The sequence below is a fragment of the Brassica rapa genome, unplaced genomic scaffold, assembly GCF_000309985.2.
Source record: "Brassica rapa cultivar Chiifu-401-42 unplaced genomic scaffold, CAAS_Brap_v3.01 Scaffold0235, whole genome shotgun sequence".
NCBI lineage: Eukaryota > Viridiplantae > Streptophyta > Magnoliopsida > Brassicales > Brassicaceae > Brassica > Brassica rapa.
The window spans coordinates 26606-44816 of record NW_022610179.1 but is presented as its reverse complement, the minus strand read 5'-3'; the positions used below and the strand labels follow the sequence as shown (position 1 = coordinate 44816).

The following is an 18211-nucleotide window of genomic DNA, read 5'->3' as shown; positions in this document are numbered from 1 at the left end:
CAGCTTTCTCCAAGTCACTTGATGAAATGAAGATTGATGAAAGGGGGTATCGCCGTGCCATTGGATGTCTCCGTTACCTGTTACACACGCGACCAGATCTTTCTTTTAGCGTAGGTGTTCTCAGCAGGTATATGCAGGATCCGAGGACGTCCCATGGTGCAGCCCTGAAGCAAGTACTGAGATATCTTCGTGGGACTTGCTCCCTCGGACTGTACTACCCGCGTGACAAAGGTACTGAGCTGTTAGGTTATAGTGATAGCTCTCACAATGTCGATAATGATGATGGCAAGAGTACTACTGACACATATTTTATTTTGGTGAGAGTCCTATAACATGGTGCTCAACTAAACAAGAAATAGTGGCGTTATCATCTTGTGAGGCTGAGTTTATGGCTGCGACTGAAGCGGCTAAACATACGATATGGTTGCAAGAACTTCTAAGTGAAGCTGTTGGGAAGAAAAGCAAGAAAGTGGTGATCAAAGTGGATGATAAGTCTGCCATAGCACTTAGTAAAAATCCTGTGTTTCATGGCCGAAGTAAGCATATTCACAGGAGGTTTCACTTTATACGTGAGTGTGTGGAAAACGAGTTGGTCGAGGTCGATCACATTCCGGGAAGCAAACAGAAGGCGGATATTCTTACTAAGTCACTTGGAATAATTAAGTTCAAAGAGATGAGAGAGTTTATTGGAGTTCAAAATGTGTGTGAAGACAAGTTCAAGCTTAAGGGGGAGAATGTTGTTGGATAAGCTTGAGATACAAGTTTCCTTTTCCTATTTTAAGTTGTGATTATCTTTAGGATTAGGAGATATGATAATACTAAGTGATTTAGGATATTTCGAGTCCTATATATATATGGATGCAAGGTGTGATGCATAATGTGTGATTTTGAGACTTGTTATTTGTGATTGAGATCTGATTGAATAAGAGAAGGACTTCTTATTATTGTGATTCTATAATATCTTCCCATATTGCAAATGTTTTGCCGCAAAAGGCATGAAGTATCATCAGTAGTGCTCGTCTCTTATAAGACAAGTATTACAAGCTTAGCGTGTCAATAGCAGCAAACAAAGTGGAAAGGATGAAAACAGAGAGGTCACACAATCCTTTAATACAAAAACAAACTGATCTCGTCTGTTCAAATGAAGCTACTGTACTTGTGATCACATTCACACATCGTCTCTACTCCGATGCTCCAAGAGCAATTGCTCCAGTTCTTCCCTGCGTCTGTCTATCTCCTGCAACATCAAGGGTCAATGATTTAGAAGCCATCTGAGGAATGGAATGCACATATAGACACTACAATAAACTCAAACTATCACTACTTGCCTCAAGATCCTTGACAGCTTGTTCTTTTGAGATTTCTTTCTGCTGTCTAGCACGTTTCAGAAAACCAATGCATAAAATCTCCTGAAGTTCAGACAAACGATCAAAAGATTAAACCAAATCAAACATAGCAGATCCAAAACTGAAAAGAGATTGATCATATAAGCAAAGATACAACCACTACATCAACCAAAAACTATAATGAAGAAAAAGATTCAACAGTAACGCAAGAGAACATAGGAAATAATAGAACTATGAATGTGACATCTTACTGAAATCAAATAGATAAGACCACACAAGCGAGGAGCATGTAGCTTGCGATGTTCTGAAGAAGCAAGAGATCCTTCCTTTGAGTCATATAGTCAGGGAAAGCTCTTGTCATCACAGCCACACTGATACAAAGCAAACCAATATATATAATCTTTACACCAACCAAACAATTGTCTCTTTCTTGAGCTCCTCAGTTACTTACAAAATCTGAAGCATTCCTCTCCCAGCCCAGTACTCAAGAACCTTTGACACTTTAAGGATGAATCCCCACTCTGTCTCGGCTAGAACCACAAAACAAGCGATTAACACAGCCAAGAGACGACGAACATCAATGGAGACAATAGAAAGAGAGAGAGAGGGGTTATTATTATTACATCACAAGATAACCCTGAAAATGTAAAACTAGGTTCGTGAACAAGACAAACGTAATAGCTGACTTATCTCAAGTATTCTATTTCTATTGACCAAATAGTAAAGTATGTATATAACAGTTTGTTCACAAAGAAGGGAAGAAGAAGAGGATGAGACGGAGGAGGAGGAGGAGGCTGGGCGGGGAGGGGTGAGGGGGATGGGAAGGGGAGGAGGAGGAGAAAAGACTCTAAAGATTTATCTATATTCTATTGTTCTTAAATCGAATAGTATAAAGCAAAATACTACATTTCAATTTGAACTGTTATTTTTTTCTAAAGGTAAAAGATAACAATCATACATAGTAAGAGGACATATGATTTACAGAGGAGCAGGTGGCATTGTCATTGTCCATCTTTTCTAATTTAAAATTTAATATCATACACTATATTATACCATATTCTTTATCCAAATGGTACGATCTTTGTTTTACTGGTTCACAATGTTTACCACTTTCTTGGCCTTTTTCGATTATAAAAGTATAGTCTTGGTATGTTTTTGCTTGTAATTTCTTAGTCTTGTCAATAAATATAAACCAATTGGTTCGTAAAAATGATACACCAACAAAACATAACACATGGGGTTTACGAAAAAATAAAATTTGCAGAGGTGGTGGGAGAGATGTTGCAAAGGTTAATGCAGGAGAAGAATCCACCATAAGAAGTAGAGGAGGAGAAAATTTCGGTGGGAGTAAGTGGGGAGACGACGGGTTGCGATACTGGCAGAGGAAAATATGGTGGTGGTGGTGATGCTTCAGATGAGACACTGACAAAATAGTTTTACATACTAGAAGAGAACACATAAACATATATTGTTTATCTTCTTTGATTATTTGTAGGAACTAATAGTGACATGAAAAAAGAAGAAGTTGAGAGAAGAAAAGAGTAAAGAGGATGATATAGCTACAGAAACAAAAGAGAATAAGAAATATTGTATTATACTACACTTTTTGAAGGTATATAAATTATGTAAAATAATATTTTCAGATGAAAAATAATTTTTGCAGCTAAAACAGTCATGCGCTTTGAAAGCTCATATCACAATATAATTACTATAATTACTTTAACAATATTAACAAATGACAATGCATTTGTTGCCATTGTGTGGCAATGCATTGTTTGGAAATGGATTCACATAGAATAATCAATACACATATGAAACCACTTAAACTCTTTCCACTTGACCATTTAAGGATTTTGGGTCAGATACTCATGCTAATGTAAATTGAATATTGTTATAAATATCTTTATTTTTTATTAATTTTAAATCTTATAACAGGTAGCAATGGATAATATTGATATATCACTGACGAGTAAGACAACAACATTGGTTTTTCTTTGGACGACTTAAAATGCAAGTCATAAATGATCGATCTATGTCATGGCCTATGCATACTTTTTTGCAGTCGTCATCAGTTTTACAATATCCTTGGTACTTGCATCCACCAGCTGGAAATCATTTAAAACAAATAATATGAATAGTTTGTCAAAAAAAAAATTAAAATTAACTGATTTTATCTAGCGTTGTTATTTATATGAAAAAATATGAGTAAAAATATTACCAAAGGTTTGAGAAAAATGATATGAAGCAATTAAGAAAATGAAGAGCAGAAATGTAAACTGAATCTTTTCTGTTGGCATGATTATCTTTGTTACTCTTCGTTTGATGAAGATAAATTATAAGTTTTTTGGTTTAGAGCCAAAATGGTTATCTACAGTTATATACTTGAAATTTTACTTTACCAAAAAAAAGATATATAAACATACCTAAAATGTAATTGACTATTGCAGTAATACTTTCCCATGAAAATCTTGCACTATTTATCACAACTAGATTTTTTGACCAAAAAAATAATTTTAAAATATCTGGGTCCGCACATAATGCATGCAAAAAAGATCTAGTTGTTATAAATACTGCAAGATTTTTATGGGATATTATTACTGCAATAGTCAATTATATTTTAAGTGTATATATATCTTATTTCTTGTAAAGTAGATTTGTAAATATAAATTTTTAATTTTATAGTTGAGGGGTTTTAGTACCCTTCAACTATTTTTGAATCGTAAAAAAACTCTTAATTAATTTTAAATCTTTAACCCTTCAATTTATAAAGTGTTAACATTTGTCACTCTCTGTCTATAATTATGTAACAAAAAGTGACATACATTATTAGTTTGTAAGTTGAAGTATTAAAACAATAAAAAAAATTTGAAAGATTTTATTTTGATTGAATAATAGTTGAGAGTTTTAATCACTGAAACACATTTTGAAATAAATTGGTTTATATAAAGAGTATATAAGTTGATTTTTCTCTGATTATCACATGTTTCATGTTGACTAATAAAAATTTGGCTTAGACAAAATGATTGTAAACTGTAAGTGGGACTATGGTAGCTGAAGTACAGAAAGAACATAATTGTAAAGTCAGTTAAGGAAAAATTGTTTATCGGATAACGTGGATTCCAAGTAAGAAAAAATTGATTAGCAATCATTGCAGGATTATACAAAAAGAAGATCGGATCTACGGAAACTAGTGAAGAAAAATATTTAGAGAATAACTTAGGGCGTTTGATGGTAACTATCATCATCATCGGCAACCACATCTTCACCATCAAGCATATCCATTTTTGTGTCCATCTCTGCATCACTCGATCGCATCAGCCAAAAGCTCACCATCTTTACCACCCTTTTCTTCCACAACTTCATCATCAAAACCATCCAACACATTCTTAGTCTTGTTTAATATTCAATTGTAATAAAACCATCGAAATAAAAACTAGTTAAAAGGAGCATCATCTCATGGATCGGTAGAGAGGCCTGTACCATACAACATAAGAAAGTGGACAGCCCATCAACACATAGATTGTGGAAAGGAAAAAGATCTTCACACCTATATCATTAATATAGATTGGGGAAAGTAAATCTGAATCTGAAAAAGTAAAGTTGGAGGAGAATATAGATTGGTTTTTGAAAACTCAAAAATCAGAAACTGATCAATCGTTTTTTTTTTAAAGAAGGGAAAGTGACAGCTTAGTTATGAAGGGTTGTGGTTAGGAGAGAGCGTAGTTAGATTGAGGACATATAGGACATTGCACAAAGAGAAAGTGTGTCTCCAGCAACAAGTGACCTATTGTGTAATTTGAAAGATAAAAAGTGTCTTAAAGAGTAAAAAATTCTTTTATCATGGAGTATTTATCTTTGTGTTACTAAAATACTTCGAAAATACATTTGAATAGAAATCTCAGTATGGAAATATGACCATATGAAAACAGAAATACGAGTCAGCAAATAATAGTGGAGGGTACAATGGAGCTGTTGATGAGTGGCACGTAATCACATCTCATGAAAGTGCGTAACGAATCCTCTTTAATTAGCTTGTGGGACCTATTTACGACATTGTTGATCTCGACCTTTTGTGCTTTGTGTTCGTTTGACTTTTTGTTAAAGTATAAACATACCTAAAATGTAATTGACTATTGCAGTAATACTTTCCATGAAAATCTTGCACTATTTATCACAACTAGATTTTTTGACCAAAAAATAATTTTAAAATATCTGGATCCGCGCATAACGCTTGCAAAAAAGATCTAGTTGTTATAAATACTACAATGTTTTCATGGGATATTATTACTGCAATAGTCAATTATATTTTAAGTGTATATATATATATATATATATATATATATATATATATATCTTATTTCTTGTAAAGTAGATTTGTAAATATAATTTTTTAATTTTATAGTTGAGGGGTTTTAGTACCCTTCAACTATTTTTGAATCGTAATCAAGATATCTTAATTAATTTTAAATCTTTAACCCTTCAATTTACAAAGTGTTAACATTTGTCACTCTCTGTCTATAATTATTTAACAAAAAGTGACACACGTTATTAGTTTGTAAGTTGAAGTATTAAAACAATAAAAAAAATTTGAAAGATTTTATTTTGATTGAAAAATAGTTGAGAGTTTTAATCACTGAAATACATTTTGAAATAAATTGGTTTATATAAAGAATATATAAGTTGATTTTTCTCTGATTATTAGATGTTTCTTGTTGACTAATAAAAATTTGGCTTAGACAAAATGATTGTAAACTGTAGTAAGTGGGACTATGGTAGCTGAAGTACAGAAAGAACATAATTGTAAAGTCAGTTAAGGAAAATTTGTTTATCGGATAATGTGGATTCCAAGTAAGAAAAAATTGATTAGCAATCATTGCAGGATTATACAAAAAGAAGATCGGATCTGCGGAAACTAGTGAAGAAAAATATTTTTGATGGTAACTACTCCCTCCGTTTCGCTATGTAAGTAGTTTTGCTTAAAAGCACGGCTATTAAGAAACTTCAACTTTTTCTAAAACAACAATAAAAACGTTTTTGTATTTATTGCACACGTTCATTTTGTCTGCAACATTTAATTAGAAAGAGATTATTGTTAGTAATAAAATTAATAAAAAATAATATCAACAATCACACGTTTGAGTTTTCTAAAAACTTTTTTACAACATTTTGGAGCCAAATTTTTGTATAACTAATTTAAACTAAAAAATCAAAATTTTATGATGGAGCCAAAGTAAAACTTTTGAACAGTTTGTAATATGCTTATTTAAGCTTCAATTTCTTTGTCGGGATGAAGCTCTCCAATATCATAATGCATCTTGTTCAAGTCAAATGGCCGAGTGAACATCTGGAGGTTTGATTGTGTTTTGTTGATTTTTTTAACATTTTCTGTTTTGTTTTCTTTTTGACTTTTTTCTTCATTTTGATCCATAGTTTTATGAAGAAAAAATAGATCGAAGAAAGTAAATCAAAAAGAAAAACTAATGGAGTAAGACAACATTTACGGTGGTATTTATAGTGAATTTAGAAATAGATTTTTTGGTAACTAGTAGTAAATGTTAGTTGACTGACATTGTAAGTTGTGTTTAAAAAATTGAAAACTAACGACAAGGCCTTTAAGTTTTTTAGTGGAATATTGTATATTTATTGTTTTGGGTTCCGAGAACAACTTATATTATGAAACAAATATTTTTTGGCAAAACTGCTTACATAACGAAACGGAGGGAGTATCATCATCATCGGCAACCACATCTTCACCATCAAGCATATCCATTTTTGTGTCCATCTCTGCATCACTCGATCGCATCAGCCAAAAGCTCACCATCTTTACCACCCTTTTCTTCCACAACTTCATCATCAAAACCATCCAACACATTCTTAGTCTTGTTTAATATTCAATTGTAATAAAACCATCGAAATAAAAACTAGTTAAAAGGAGCATCATCTCATGGATCGGTAGAGAGGCCTGTACCATACAACATAAGAAAGTGGACAGCCCATCAACACATAGATTGTGGAAAGGAAAAAGATCTTCACACCTATATCATTAATATTTTCAAAACCAGCATTAGTTCAACTTTCATCCAAATCAAAACAAAACTTCATAAGAACAGTTAACATTAGAAGATTCATAAAAAAAACAATAGTATAGTGTCAAGCTCACCTCCGCCTTTAATTCAGCAGACCATGGTTGCAATTACATTGAATACCCAGGCACAGAACGATACCTGAAAACCAGCAGTACAATACAAGCCCCCGTCAAAAACATTTCACGTAAAGAAGGAACAACAACTCGTAGTGAGTGAAATAACATGTCTCTGGGGCATCAAGAAGGAACTGCCTTACATCCATCACCGAGTCTTGTAAGAAAATTAATACTAAAGTAAAGAGCATTCCTTTCGGATTGTCTTGTAAGGACCAAAGTCTCCACCAACCCCAGGACCTGCAATTTCAATCAAAATTTCCATTACACAACCAATGTAGAGAAACTCGCACATGAAGAAGAAGTAAAGACCTTCATCACAATCAAGACCAAGCCACGAGAAGAACAGCAGCTTCGCTTTGATATCTCCAAATCGGTATCCTCAATCCTCAGCACAAACTTCCCTCCTTTGGACTCAACAAATCTGAATCAAAACTCACCAAAAACGAAACTAAATCGAGAGTCAGAGACATACCTTTAGAGTCTAATCTTACAGAAGAAGCCTCAATCTCAGAGTATCCGTCCCAAGCTATCGCCTTTGCCGACCAAGCCGAGATCTCTCTCTCTTCTCTCCGGCCGTCGTCTCTTCTTCTTCCTTTCTCATGTCCGAACTTTGCCTCCTCTCTCTCTCTCTTTTGTCTCTATGTCTTGTTGTGTCTTAGGGAGAAGAGAAGACGACAAGGGAAGAAGAAGAACAGCCGTCAGAGAGAGAGAGAGAGAGTAACAAAAAAAATATATATATATGAGACCAATGTTTTTTTTTGTGGTAAAAAAAAACTTGGGTTTTGAGATTTCGATTTTTAGTTTTATATTTTTTTTGACAAAAATAAATTACTTTCATGTTTAAACAGGAAACTAAAATATTTTTAGCGGGAATAAAAAAACTTTAATAAACACGAGGAGACATTTTCCAGAGTTTAAGCGGAAAACTAAAATATTTTTAGTGGAAATAAAAACATTTTAATATTATTAACTCTGAAAGTCTTCTAACATAAAACACACAAGAATGCTTTCAGTAAATCGTCTAGAAGACTTCATGCAGAGTCGTCTATACCCTAAATATACTTTAAACCCTTGTCCGAAAACTCGCTAGGCGTAACGCGTGCGGTTGGGTAGCGCCTAGCGCCAAATCCATTAATCGGAGATTACACGGGGATTAATCGGGAAGTAATTTTATGGATTTTATATATGTCTAGGTCTTATATAATTAATATATGTACTAAAATGTTTAATGACATTCAGACTAGTGGTTATGTGCACCTTCAAACTCATGACATGCCGATGTTCGAGTGAGGCAAGCTCATTTTTTTTTGAATTTTTAAGTTTAATGAACTACGAAAAGACTAATATATCCATGTCTTCTACCTAAATCTCTGCGATTGTTTTTACAGAGCAATGTCAGCCCTTCATTTTCTATTGCGATTTCATTGTTTAATCTTATTATTCTTGATGATTTTAGTCACAATAGAACAGATCAAAGAGATATATGTGATTCGGAACCTAAAACATACAAAAACGATGATTTTTTTAAAATAATATGTTATTTTTTGAATGGAGTACTAATCCGTTTTTCATGTTTTCTCTACAGAAAAATGACAAACGATAACAACACTCCCATTGACACTACCAATGTCACAACAATTCTACTCAACGTTGCAGCCACTGATGCAACAATGACAACCGCTGGAAATATCACAGCGTCAACCACTGAAGCAACAACAAGCACTATCCTCCCTGCGGGAAATGCTGCTGATGAAACCACTCGCCGTAGCTTATTCGGTGCTGGTCTTTATCAGACGGGTTCAGTTTCAGCAACTGCAAGTGGTCCGGTGGCAGTTCAAACTCCTCCAGCTGTCCCTAGTGTGTTCACTCAAGGACTGATGCCAAACCAGTTTGATGGCAAAGGCTTCAAAATGTGGCAGAAGAATATGATGTTCTTCCTGACAACGATGAAACTGGACAAGTTCATCCAGGAGGACAAGCCCCTTATGCCTTACGGGATTGATGATGATCACAGTCTTGCAACTGTTGACATATGGGTGCAATTGTTTAATCTTATTATTCTTGATGATTTTAGTCACAATAGAACAGATCTAAGAGAGAGATGTGATTCGGAACCTAAAACATACAAAAACGATGATTTTTTAAAAAAAATCCGATCAATGCTCTGATTAACACCAACTCGCAGCGGTGGTCCTCCGCCTCACGCATTCTCGCCGATTAACCGGCCGCAGAGGCCGCGTTTTTGAACAAGGCTCTAAACTCAAATAACTAACTAAGTAGAAACAAATAATTCATTAAACTTAAATATAAGTTAAAAATTGTTTGATATACATAAAACTAAACACATATAGATTAAAATTTTAGTTTTTCAAAAAAAAATGTTAAGATTCCAAATTCTAACCCTAAAAAAAATTGTTAAGATTGCCAAACCCTAAGCCAAAAAATATCATATGACTCACTGCTTTCATTCATCTATGTTGAAATCAATTTCATTTTATTATATTTTGATTTATATCACTTGCAACTGTTTATAATTACATCATTTCAATTTTTCCTCTATCAAAAATATTTTGTCTTCCAGAAGAATTTCATAACATTAGAAGACTTAAAAAAACTCAACAAACTTCATAGGGTTATATTCGTAAAAACAAATTCTGTTTTTTTTTTGTCGTAAGATTACCATTGGAGCATTCTTTACTCTAAACTCTATTTTAGAGTGAAAAATAGAGTGGGGTTGGAGATGCTCTTAGGGAGAAGAGAAGACGACAAGGGAAGAAGAAGAACAGCCGTCAGAGAGAGAGAGAGAGAGTAACAAAAAAATATATATATATGAGACCAATGTTTTTTTTTGTGGTAAAAAAAACTTGGGATTTGAGTTTTGGTTAATATTTTTTCTGACATAAATAAATTGATTTTCGGGAAATTAAATATTTTTAGCTGGAACAAAAAAACTTTAATAATCAGGAGAATACATTCTAGAAGTCGTCTAGATAACTTCTAGAGTTTAAGCGGAAAACTACAATATTTTTAGCAGAAATAAAAATATTTTAATATTTTTAATTTGGAAAACTTGAAAATCTTCTAACATAAAAAAGATAAGAATGTTTTCAGGAAGTCTCGTCTAGAAGACTTCATGAATAGTCGTCTAGACCTTAAATATACCTTAAACTCAAATAACTAACTAAATAAAAAAAAAATTCATTAAACTTAAATACAACTTAAAAAGTGTTTAATATACATAAAACTAAACGCATATAGATTAAAATTAGTTTTTCAAAAACACTGTCAAGCTTCCAAAATCTAACCTTAAAAATACATAAAATACAATAACATATGTTGTCAAAACCTGAACCAAAAAATATCATGACTCACTATTTTCATTCATCTATGTTGAAAACAATTTCATTTTATTATATTTTGATTTATATCACTTGCAACTGTTAATAATTACATCATTTCATTTTTTCCTCTATCAAAAATATTTTGTCTTCGAGAAGAATTTCATAACATCAGAAGACTTAAAAAATCTCAACAACTTTATGGGGTTATATTCGTAAAAACAAATTCTATTTTTTTTTTATGTCATAAGGAGCTGGTTGTAAATTTACAAGGCTTTTGAGTTACTTTTGCATTTGATTCAAGTTTGGATATACTTTTGCAATCAAAATCAAGTTTTGAATCATATTTGACAAAATCACCTTATAATTTTGTAGATATTTAAAACTAATGGTATTAAGATTAGAAAAATATAATTTTGTAAAAATACATAAACTTTTGAAAAATTATTTAGTAATAATAGTTGTATAATTATCAAAAGTAGAATTACATACTATTTTCGAATTTTTAAAAATATTGTATATTTGTGTTTTGTTGTTATATTATTTTAATATTATATTTGAATATATTTAATTTAGTGATGATTCTTACGTTATTATCATATTTTAAAAAGTACCAAGCTATAAATAAATAATAAATGCATTTTACAATGTCACAATTAAAAATAAAATTAAACAGTATTTCAGAAATTTGTAGATATTAAAGGAAATTAATAGTATATTTGTAAACTTTTGAAGAATTATTTAGTAATAATAATTGTATAATTATCAAAAGTAGAATTACATACTATTTTCAAACTTTTAAAGATATTGTATATTTGTGTTTTGTTGTTATATTATTTTAATATTATATTTGAATATATTTAATTTAGTAATGATTCATACGTTATTATCATATTTTAAAAAGTTCCAAGCTATAAATAAATAATAAATGCATTTTGCAATGTCACAATTAAAAATAAAATTAAACTGTATTTCAGAAATTTGTAGATATTAAAGGAAATTAATAGTATTTGGATCAGAAATTTGTAGATAAATATATTAATACTTCAATACAGTAAAACCGAACTTTGCCTCCTCCTCTCTCTTACTGTGTCTCTCTTTTCTCTCTATGTCTTGTTGTGTCTCAGGGAGAAGAGAAGACGACAAGGAAGAAGAAGAAGAACAGCCGTCAGAGAGAGAGAGTAAGAAATTAAAAAAAAATATGACAAATGTTTTTTTTGTGGTAAAAATACTTGGTTTTGAGTTTTAGATTTTAAGTTTTATATTTTATATTTTTTTGACCAAAATAAATTAATTTCATGATTAAACAGGAAATTAAAATATTTTTAGCGGAAATTAATTTTTTTTTTAATAAACACGAGATTACATTTTCCAGAGTTTAAACGGAAAACTAAAATATTTTAATATTTATAACTCGGAAGACTTGAAAGTCATCTAACATAAAAACACAAGAAGGATTTTAGGAAATCGTCTAGAAGACTTCATGAAAATTCGTCTATACCCTAAATATACTCTAAACTCAAATAACTAATTAAATAAAAAAAATAATTCATTAAACATAAGTACAACTTAAAAACTGTTTAATATACATAAAACTAAACACATATAGATTAAAATTTAGTTTTTCAAAAAAAAAAGGTTATGCTTCCAAAAGGTTATTTGGATCAGAAATTTGTAGATAAATATATTAATACATTTAGAAGAAAGCATCTCTATTCTTTTTAATACAAAATATGGTTTTAAGTAATAAAATGGATAGAAATTTCCTAAATTTTATAAGACCCCATTTATATAGTCAGACATTTGTTTGAATTAATTGAACAATGATAGTTCCTAACTTCCTACCACAAATCGATCAACGATATTGTACGAGATGTATTTTTACGACTTTTTAAGTCTAGTACACCATTAACGGTCTCTAATGATTGATACTGAAGTCGTCCAAATTTTAACTATTCTCTTTCAGGCTGAAATGTTATAATCAGGTTGATAGAGCAAAGTAGCAAACAGTCACATGTATAATTTGCTCTGTTACCTATCCCTGAACGAACTTAAAATCCTTTAATCTACAAGTGGAAGAATAGACTGATAGTTTGTAGATGAAAAGGGAACCAAGGTAACTCTAATTTCATACTACTGACTAGCATCAGTGTTTGGGAAAAGTGATGTAAAATTTGATTTGGCATCAATGTTTAATACCAACTTAAAATGAGTTATTTACAATTTTTACATCAACTAGATTTATGTGCTTGAAAATTTATCCAAATTCTGTTTCGATGTCTCTTCTGTTTACATGAAATTTATCAAAATATCCAACTTTGGAAGTGGTTGCAGAGCCTACTCGTTTGATTTAGAGAAGAATGGTTCTCTTGCTAAGATCCTATTGTTTTTTTTTCTATTTGCTTTTTTGAATTTCTTTACATATATCTTATGTTGCATTGAAATTTGTCTAGCAATAAACGGAAAATAACTTATTGATGCATTTTAAATCAGAAACAAATTAAATTTTTCTCTACGTAAGGTTTATATTTTTCAAATCTTTGGTTTTTTTTTATTGAATGAATTGTTGTTGTTGTGTACATATGCGCATCTTAAAACGATGATTCATGTTAGTTCAATATTTTTTTTATTTTAGAACAAAGATTTTTACTTTTTAAAAATATCTTACCGTGAATTTATAGTATAACTAGATATTGACCCGCCCTCGAGAGGACGGGTATATTTTTTGTTTTTGAAATTTTTGCCTAATATAATTTATATATTTGTGTGTTTGTATAATCATATTTTTGTATGATATGAATTTAATAGAATAGATAATTTTTGTAAGTATATTAAATAAATCAAGTTTCATATGCATTTGTGTATTTCTTTGTATCATTATTTGTAATCGTGTTTTTATCTGTGATCATATTTGCATAATGTTTTTTAAAAAAATAATTAGTAAAGTATTTTGATAATTGTATTGAATTTATTATTTTATTAATATGGTAATTTATTTTTAAACAGTTATTTTTTTTAAATATAACAAAGTATGACACAAAAGGGGAATTATTTTAAACCTATTTGACATATTTTAACAAAGCTCACATAAGGTTTTGTCTTATATAATTATAATTACATCATTATTACACATAATACTACACATAATAATTTGTATAGCAATTAAAAATAAGTTATGTAAATCAAAGTCCATGGCCCAATTTTAATGGGTTTCGTAAATTAAATGTTCATGGCCCAAATTCTTTTATCCCGACAAAACCTTGTGAGCTTCTTCTGTCTTAATTACGTTTATATTTTGTCGGTGAGTAAAGCTCATTCGGTTCTTCGAAAGCCGTAAAAGACTGTGCAAGCTGAATCTGAGTGACTATGTTCAATTGAAACCAGAGAAGTTTAAATCGGCTTTGCTCCTGTCAAGATCTCAGGTAATCTTTTGGTGTGATTAATCTATGTTCTTCTGTAAAAGTTTAATTCGGGATCAGGATTTTGTTTAAAAAAAAATCTCACAATTGATCTGATCCTTTACATCCATAGTAGAAAAAGACATAGTTTATGTTCGTATCGGGTTAAACATATGAACCGTAAAGACAATTTTTCCCTAAGTAGATTAACCATAAAGATCGATTAGTAGAATGGCAACATGTTTAACTAATCACTTGACTGCAAAATATTACTGTCTTAGAAGCTTTGATTCCTTTGATTCATCTATTTTCTAAGTGTAGTTAGTAACTTAAATATTTGTCCTTGAATGATTGAAACTAAGAAAAGGCAGCTGGTTGTTTCAGATATCGTTCTCATTGGAGAAATTGGAGGCACTGCAGAAGAAGATGCTGCTGCTTTGATAAAGGTAATTGAACCAACTGTGAATCTCTTTCAACTTTCATTCTTAAAAGTAACTAAACTTTTGGTGTTTGGATGAAAATAAAAAGGAAAGTGGTACTGAGAATCATGTTATTGTGGTATTGCTGGACTCACTGCACCACCGGTAAACGATAGAACAATAAAGTGAAAGCTCATTTGGTTCTTACAAAGCCGTAGAAGACGGTGGAAGCCGAATCTGAGTGACTATGTTCAATTGAAACCAGAGAAGTTTAAATTGGCTTTGCTCCTGTCAAGATCTCAGGTAATCTTTTGGTCATGTGAAAAATCTATGTTCTGTATCAAATGCAGTATATTCGGGATAGGGATTTAAAAAAAAAAAAATTGTGACAATTGATCCTTTACATCAATAGTAGAAGAAGACATAGCTTATGTTCTTATGATCTGAATTAACCAATCTATCTTTTCTGGTTGATCCTTTACATAGAGTACTTGTTTTAGATGTTTATTTTGCTTGCTTTGCAAATTTATTATTCTGTCATCAAAGAATGTTATCTAACACATGATCGTTAACATGTATCATCCAAAATATTAAGAACTGAAGTATATAATATTTTCAAATCTTGTTTATAAGCCATATATATATAACTCTTTTGTTTTCTTCTGGGGAATGAATGCTTTTTTTTGCAGGCGTTCATTATTATAAAAGAAGTAAGATGATGTTAGGAAACCAATCAAAGGCATATCAGACTTATGCGACATCCACATGTTTTCTTCCAACTTTTAAGAAGTATTATTTAGCGCCTTAAATTGTATGAAGTTCAGTGAATATAAATATGTACTGCTGTATGAGTATATTACAATTGTAGAAAACAATTGTAAAATGGTCGTAAAGTTATTTAAATTAGATTTTAAATGGTCCTCATTAGTAGAAAACAAATTGTAAAAACGGAAGTTACATATAAATAGAGGTTCCCTACATATTCGCATATTAATACTAATGATGTTTAATTTTTAATTAATTAAGATCTATTGATGCAGTTATAAGATTTTTGGCCCCTGATTTTTAGGCGTCTAACCGTGTACATGTATATGTGGTGGTTAATTAAAAGGGCATTGCAGTTATCATATAAAAAAATAAAGATAGATGAAATAATTGTTGGACTCTATTTTTATTAATGGGTCACATTGCTGTTTTAATAGAATAGATATGTATATGGAGAAGAATTGATTCTTTCATTTGCTAATACATGAAATGAGGCCCGTATACATGTGGTTAAGATTAAGACGATGAAATAAGATGGCTATATTGCCGTGAACAACTGAGGAGGTTTAAGCAAAAACAAAAAAAACAACAACAACAACTGAGGGTTGCATCTAGCTTTGTTAAGAAGTTGTAATAATGGTGCAAGAAAGCTTTTTGCTTCTCCCGCAAGTGTTTTATGATTTTTTTTTGTTTATATCCATCCCTCTTAACTTGTATTATTTATATATGTTTAGTTATAATTTTCACTATATTTAATTTATGGATGGTGTCTCCATATTTTGATTTGTATAGTCTGCATAAGTTTGAAAGTCTGAGTATGATTCATAAATTCACTATACTTGTTTTTTATTTATTTTTCGGAAGTAAAAATTGATAAAGTGTTACTCATACATATATAGCCATGAATCATGATACATGTGTATTATAACAAAAAAAAATTGATTTCAATTTTAGAAAATTGAAAACTGTTCGTTTATATTTTGTATGGAAAATATTGACTGATTTTGATTAATATTTTAATTTGAGGCAGTATTGATTGAAATCTAACACTGCATTTTAAAAAGAAATAAATTTGAAAATTTTATTACTTTAAACTCTGGTTGCTGAGGCCTGCTGAGCTTTTTACCTTCTTGGAAGATTCGATTTGGGATGCCAAGTGTTTTGTTCTGGTTTATGAAAGAAATCAGTTAGAGATATTCATTGAATGGGTTTCCGTTTGTACACTCATGAGAGAAGGGTTAGCAACCGAGGGGCGAGCGTGTGAGTAAGGAACCACCAACTCCCACCGGTTATAGTTACTGTTAATTTGAGATCAAAGTTATAATCAGGACACTAAATAATATGAAGAAAGTTGCTATCCTAAATAGAGTGCATATGTTATTATTGTTGTAAGCGTAACTTCTGTAATTTAATTAGGATGGAAGATGAGATTAACTAACCAGTAAAGTACGAAGGTTCTCTACGGCGAGGATCATATCCTCTAGGAAGACAACTTGAGTTCCAATGTCTCCTCAAATTTATAGATCAGCTTCAACGTTATTCCTTTCATTCTCTGTGTTTTTTTAATGGGATCAATATCATCTTCCCTTTTCACATCTTGAAGATGTTCTACTCCGCCAATTGATTTCCTCTTGGACCACCATGTTCCTGCTGCATGGTGAATTTTCTTTTTTAGCACCTCCGGCTTTTCATTCTGCTCATACAAAGCAACATGAACTACAATCCGAACCCCACATTGTGTTCCATAACATACAAAAAAAGGGGGTATAAATTTGGATTATTTTTTTCAGAAACATATGACACTAGCTATAGGATGGTTCAAAACTGTTAAAGTAACACGGTGGGACAGAGAAAAAGAAATAATACATTTCCTTTGGTGAGGGAATCAAATAGACAATAAAGGCTTGCAAATGCAGCTGACAAATACAAGGATATAACAACCACCGCATATACAGAGTTTAAAAAGGAGAGATAGATTTAAAAAAGACAATTTTCAATTTTGATCTGTAATCTAACCTATACTAAAAGGGTTATATGAGCATCAGAGAAGCTGTCCACGTCAGCAATTAAATCAGCCAATAGGATGAGTTCTTTTTGCCATGTCATTCGTTCATTCACACAACACATGGACCTCTCCGTTTCGTTTTCCTCCCATTACACCACTTCCGATTCTCCTTCGCTTCCACATCTAAGTCTCATTAAGTTCATTTGCTTATCATAAAGTCTCATCTAGCATCGAGCGAATCATCTTTCACGTTTCAATCGAATCCACGCGGTGTTTCTGGTTCAGCCTCGAGATCGAACCGGAAACCGCCGTTGAAGATCGAGCCGCCGAACAGAACCGAGTGGATCCAATTCGCAACCGCAAATCCCCAGCCAGAGCAGCTACCCGTACATGTGTCCGCGGAAGAGAAGATGCATTACAGAGGAGTGAGGATGAGGCCGTGGGTGAAATTCGCGGCGGAGATCCGAGATCCGAACCGTCGGGGAACTAGGGTTTCGCTCGGGACGTTTGACACGGAGATCGAAGCCGCTAGGGGTTACGACCAAGCAGCGTTTAAACTTCGAGGGGCTAAGGCCATTGTGAATTTCCCGCTTGAGGTAGGGACGTGGAATCAACACGCTGACGTTGGACAGAACAAACGGAAGCGAGACGGAGAGGAAGAACAAACTTTTACGACAACCCATTGCACCGGAGAAACCGTTCTCTCCAACCACCACCTTTCCCCGCCGATCTCGCCGA

General features: G+C 31.9%; 1 long non-coding RNA gene and 1 pseudogene across 1 annotated transcript; both read right to left on the bottom strand.

Annotated features, from left to right (window-relative positions):
* Nucleotides 1-977: 977 nt before the first annotated feature.
* On the bottom strand, nucleotides 978-7167 carry LOC117129900 (annotated as a pseudogene).
* Nucleotides 7168-14825: 7658 nt separating this feature from the next.
* LOC117129903 lies at nucleotides 14826-17909 on the bottom strand. The gene is made up of 2 exons (XR_004453424.1): nucleotides 16908-17909; nucleotides 14826-16766 (listed from the first exon to the last, which is right to left on the bottom strand). It is a non-coding gene; the product is annotated as an uncharacterized LOC117129903 (long non-coding RNA).
* Between the last annotated feature and the right edge of the window lie 302 nt (nucleotides 17910-18211).